This window comes from Vombatus ursinus, unplaced genomic scaffold (assembly GCF_900497805.2).
Source record: "Vombatus ursinus unplaced genomic scaffold, bare-nosed wombat genome assembly UNPS02014812.1, whole genome shotgun sequence".
Taxonomy (NCBI): Eukaryota; Metazoa; Chordata; class Mammalia; order Diprotodontia; family Vombatidae; genus Vombatus; species Vombatus ursinus.
In genome coordinates, this window is record NW_020954590.1 from 72,604,075 (window position 1) to 72,610,074 (window position 6,000).

Below are 6,000 nucleotides of genomic sequence, written 5' to 3' on the forward strand. Positions count from 1 at the left end.
CATCAGCCCAAAGGCGTTTTCATTTCCTAAAATGAAGATTTGGCCTAAACAGTCAGCTGTTGTTCTGGTACACATTGCTAACATTAAAATGAAAACAAAAACATGACTTACAAACTCTAGGCCATTCCAAGTACAGGTTTCCAGAGGGGGAAAGGTATTTTGAATGTATTCAAACTTTAATAACTTAGACATTTGGAACACTCTTTAAAAAAAATACCCAACTGTCACTAGATGACAGTTATTCTAAACAGAAATTTCCTTATCAATAACTACGTAAGTAACTAAATACATATATACACAAATAATATAGACTATCCAGGGAAATGACTGATGCTGCCCAACTTGAGGACAATGGTCAAAAATGGTGGAGCCAAAATAATAAAGGGTTGAAGTACTTTCCTTTCTTTACCCATGACATAAAGGTCAGCTCTTAGGAAGTTATCAAGTCGATAAAGTTTGTCTCTGAAGACAAACATCTCATTTCTAGATCTCCTCCTCCGTCAGTCAGTCAGTCAATAAAATAATAAAAGTATTCCTTTGTCCCTCTGACTTTGGAAGTTTCTTATGCTCCAATCATCTCTTTTACCCCTTCCCTTTAAGCAAAACTTACTCACATGTATTCTTTTAGCCATCATACTGAAAAGTTTGTTTGATAAACTAATTTATGTAGAGATATTTAGTGGTTGAAGATGGCTGAGTCTACAAACTATTCTAAGGGGTATTTAAATTTTAAAAGAAGAAATCCTAATTAAGTTCTAAATGGTGAAGTTTTAGTCATAAAGAAGAGCTTCCTAGTAATTCTCAAATCATGTCCAATATATGCTGACCACTTCCAGATATATAAAACTTGGGCCTGAGATCTGTTTTAACATGACTTACCTACTCTGCTTGGACTAGGGATAAGAGTAATAGTCTTCTTCAGCTCACCCCTCTACACAAATATAACTTCTTAAAGGAGGCTCTGCCTCCTTTTTAACCTAATTCCTTTATCTAGATATCTTCAGAGAATGAAAGTAATCACAACCTGGTAGGGGAATCGATAAGCATTTGTTAAGCACCTACTAAGTGCTAGGCATTGTACTACTAAGGGGTAGGTTAAGCACCTACTAAGTCTAAGTATTGTCAAACTCAGCTAACTGATTTGTACTCAGATTTGAATGGCAGGAAGACAGGTGGCTTGATTTTTTTTTTTTTTTTTTTGGAAACTGTGATGATCCCAAACTTCTCCCTGAAACAAATGCTCATCTTTTTAACATCAGTATTCTTCTGGTGATGCTATGTGACTACAAAAGCACAGAATATCAGAGTCTTTGCATTCTTTAGAAGCAGCTGGGTGGTACAGTGGATAGTGTTGAATTTGGATCCGGAAGGAAAGGGACTCACCCAAGGTCACACAGGTGATACTGCAAAGTCAGAAGTCCTGGGTGGTTAGTCTTTTTTTTTTTTTGGTTGTTGTTGTTTTAACTTAATTTAATTTATCAGAATAAATAAATCAACATAGTGTAGGAGAGGTACCAGGGAGCACTGAGAGCTTAAGTGACTCCCCTAGCTTTTCCACTAGAACATAAACTGCTTTTAAGTAGGAATTGTTTTTCTTTGAATTTATATCCCTGGAACATAGTAAGTGCTTCATTGAGGTAGGTCTTCTTGCCTCTAAGGCCAGCTCTCTAACAACTGCAACTCTCCATAGACAATGGGTTTTTTCTTTTGTTTTGTTTGTTTGTTTTGAGGTAGGGGGAACCCCCTCCACCCAAAGAGTCTTTCTGTGGTACCTAGTATGTATCAGGCACTATGCTAAGCACTTTAAAATTGTTATCTTATTTGATCTTCACAACAATTGTGCAAGATAGGTACTGTTATTATCTACATTTTGTAATTGAGGAAATTGAGGCAGAAGTTAAGTGACTTGCCCAGGGTCGCACAGCTAGTATAAGAGGCTTGACTTTTATTGCATTTTAAAAGTTTTATTTGAATAACAATGGATAACATAGCTGTAAGGAATTAGGATCCCTAAACACAACAAAAATTACACAAAACATTTGTGTTATTCATGTCTTTGTAGAGAACATGTCTTCTAAAAGAATGTTAATGAATAAAAGATTTTCTTACTGTGTGCTACCATCTTTCTTTTTTTTTATAGTAATGAATCTTGTTTTGCTCAGAATGATATTTAAATCAGTCAGAATACCTAAATGTATGCCCTTTGTGGGAATTGTGTATGTTGCTGTAGGTGTCTCAGTTTGCAGAGGATATTTTGCTCAATTATCACTGTAACTAATCCTTCAAAATTGATAATATACAAATAAAGTAAGCACTAACTGTATTAGTGAAAGTATATGAAAAGGACATTTACTCATTCATTCATCGATGCAGGAAAGAATCTTTTATTAATACTTAACTACTTTGAGGCATCACCCTCCAAGTATCTTGCCACGTGATGAAAGGAATGCATCTTCCCAAATGGACTATCCCCAAAATACAGTGCAAGAAAAGAAGCAGCTATGCATTCCTCTTCTTGCTAGGTAATAAGGACAAAGAGAAGCCGGGTCACTTTGCTTCTGCTTTGTTCTCTTGTGCCTTGTGAAAGTGCTCATAAATAAGAGCATTGGTTCTTTTGAAGCTCATGGTTAGTGGAGAGAAAGACTGTAGAAAGAGTTCATTGATTGGTCTAGCTCTTTCATGATTTATGCACAGTATTGTTTGTAGTAATTTCTAAAGTCGAATTTTAAAGAGTAGAGAATGAATGGGATTCTGCTTTGCCCCTCTGCCTTTAAAAAAAAAAATGTGCGAAGGAAGAGAATAAATGAATCTGTTTTAATTCATCAACTTAGGACCAAAGAAGCATTCTGGACCATTGCAAGGCCACATGACTTTTCTTTCATTAAAAATGAACATTTGGGTTAAATCACAGTGGTCTATTTTAAACAGCCCTGATTAGATGACTGGCAAATGACCTTGAACCTTGGTTTCCTTCTCTGAAAAATGAGGGGGTCAGACAAGTTGTCTCTTCTAGCTCCAAAACTCTGAGTTGTGGTACTATGTGGCATTAAATGAGTAATATAATAAGTGGAAAAAAAATTTTCTCCCTATAACCTTTGGTATTTTATTAAGTTTTAATATAAGAATTCAATAATAAGCTTTCAAGTACATCAATAGGTCTTTGAGACAGTCATCAATATGAGTGTTCCTTCTAATCATGCAAATAATCTCTCTGTTCCTGCCTACCCTGTGCAACCGTTGTCTGTGTCCAGTTGCAAATCTGTTGCTGGGGGTCCACTCAGCATGCCATTCCCTTGACATTGCAAAGATACCAATATAACATGTAGGCTGTTCTTCAATTTTCCCTCATTTTTTTATGTGACTGGCCCATCTTTGTACTTTACTAGAATTATAATAGATAGAAAATAGAAATTTACTAATTATAATTAAGTTTCTAGGCAGTCTGCTCGGATAAGCAATACACTTTAAGACCTATATTAATATGTTATGACAGATTTGCTAAAAGCCGGCAGAAATGTAGCACTGTACCAACTATGGAATGCAAAGTCATGACTAATAAGATGGGGAAAAAAAATAACTGAATACAATATTTTCCATGGTTGTACCTAATACTACTAATTTTTCAAGAGCTAGCATAGCTATGTCATTGATTTCCTCCCATACTGTTCTGTTCATATGCTGCAAGCTTGATTTACAAGGGCAAGGCTTATCACAATTATTTTTACCCTTTGTCAGTATAAGCTGAGTATATATTTAGCTGGGAGCAGCAGCCAGTTTGCATGACTTTTTACAAGTACATCCTTAGCATAGACATAACTTGAAACTTCCTTGAGGAAGAAAGAAGCTTAACTTTATCACAAATTCTTTGTTCTCTTATTTTGAACATTTTCCATATAAGACCTCAGAGTAAAATGTGAACCATTCACCTGCTGTTTGCTCAACTTACCATTAAAAGGGGGAAAAAAGTAAAACTCAGACACTTTATTCGTTACTTTTATTTTAATAATGTGCAATTAGATTGACATATTAGTCTATTAAATCCAGCACAGAATAACTCCATTTGGGAAATTAACATGTGCTGGCTTATTCTGTTAATCACAAAACAGCTATAATTTATTATGTTATTATATTATTATGTTATAGAATCACATAATTACAGAATCTTAAGGTTGAAAAGGGACATTAGTGACCATCTAATCCAACCCACACATGAAAGGAATCCCTACTATGCCAAACCCTATAACTTTAATTACTAGAAATTTTTACTTACATATTATGATTAAAACCTGTCTCTGTATCTTTCAATCTACTTCTACACTCTAAGGACAATCAATCGATATTTATTATTGCAAACAAATATATACAGGGCAACCTATATACAGGATAAATAGGAACTATTTCATAGAGGGAAGGCACTAGAATTAAAAGGGGTTGGGAAACGGTTCTTTTAAAGATAGGCTTTTAGTTGGGACTTAAAGGAAACCAGAGAAGCTAGTAGGTAGAGTTGAGAAGGGAGAACATTCTAAACATGGGAGACAGCCAGAGAAAATGTAGAGAGATGGAGTGTCTTGTTCTTGGAACAGCCAGGAGGTCAGTTTCACTAGATGAAAGAGTATGTGGGAAGAGAATAGAGTATAAGAAAACTGGAAAAGTCAGAGGGAGCTAGGGTCTGAAGGGTTTCATAATCAAACAGCATTTTGTATTTGATCCTGGAGGTCATAGGGAGACACTGGAGTTTACTGAGTAGAGTATGATATGATTAGACCTGTGCTTTAGGAAAATTACTTTGGTGGCTGAATGGAGTATAGATTAGAGTGGGGAGAGACCTGAGGTAGGGAGATACATCAGCAGGCTATTGTAGTGGTCCAGGCATGGGGTTTTGAGGGCCTGCACTAGAGTGGTTGAGGAGAGAAGGGGAGAATAATTCTATCCTCTCATGACAATCCTTCAAATACTTGAAGACAACTATTGTGTCCTCCTTGATGAGGTACAGGGGCCCAAACCGAGACCTTTGTCCCAATTTGGGCCCCATTTCTCTATGGGCCCTAGAAAACCTTTGGACTGTCCTTAAGTTCTCTTACTTGATCAAGGAAGCCTCTGAAGGTATAATCCCATCAACTGGCCTTTCTTTATCACCTATGCCCAAAGTATAATCCTATCAACTGGCTGTTCCTACACCCAATCTCCCAATTCTCTGTGAAAAACAGAGGACCTGGGCATGGACTGCTTCTGTTGTGATTGTTTTAAGAGAGGAAAAAGGAGGGTGAAAGGACACATACACAAGTGTTGAAAGGAAGAAGAAAGGGGTAGAACTTATTATTTCTCATAATTGGGGTGAATTAGAAGAATATATAAACATAGAAAAAGGGGTAGGATGAATTAACTTCAAATTAACCATATTCTTATCTAAACTGGACAAAGAAATGTTGAATAAATATACACACTATATAACCAAAAAGTTTGGTGTAGAAATGTCTCAAACAACAGGGACACAAAAGGGGATGGGCAGAGGTGATAAATGGGAGTTCAGTAACTGGAGATGGAATAGTCACCAACAAAAACAACCTTTCTGATTCCAGCTGGGGTATTGGAGGGGGGTAGGGGAGAAGCAAAGAACTGAAAGCTGAGGGAAGTGCCAATTGATTGGAAAATAGTTAAACAAATTGTGGCGTGTGAATTAATGGAATATTATTGTGTTGGAAGAAGTGGAAGAAGAGGCAATTTCAGAGAATCCTGGCATATATGAACTGGTACGGAGTGAAATGAGTAGAATCAGTAGAACAATATATGTAAGGTCAACAACAATATTTTTAAAATACTTTGAAAAGTTCAAGAACTCTTGTCAAAACAACAACCAACAATGTTTCCAGAAGATCTGTGATGGGTTATATTACCCACTTTGCAAGAGAGTCAAGGTGCTGAATTTTTGGAATTGCCAGCATGTGAATTTATTTTTTTACTTGAATATATTTCTTACAAAGGTTTTCTTTATCTGTTTTT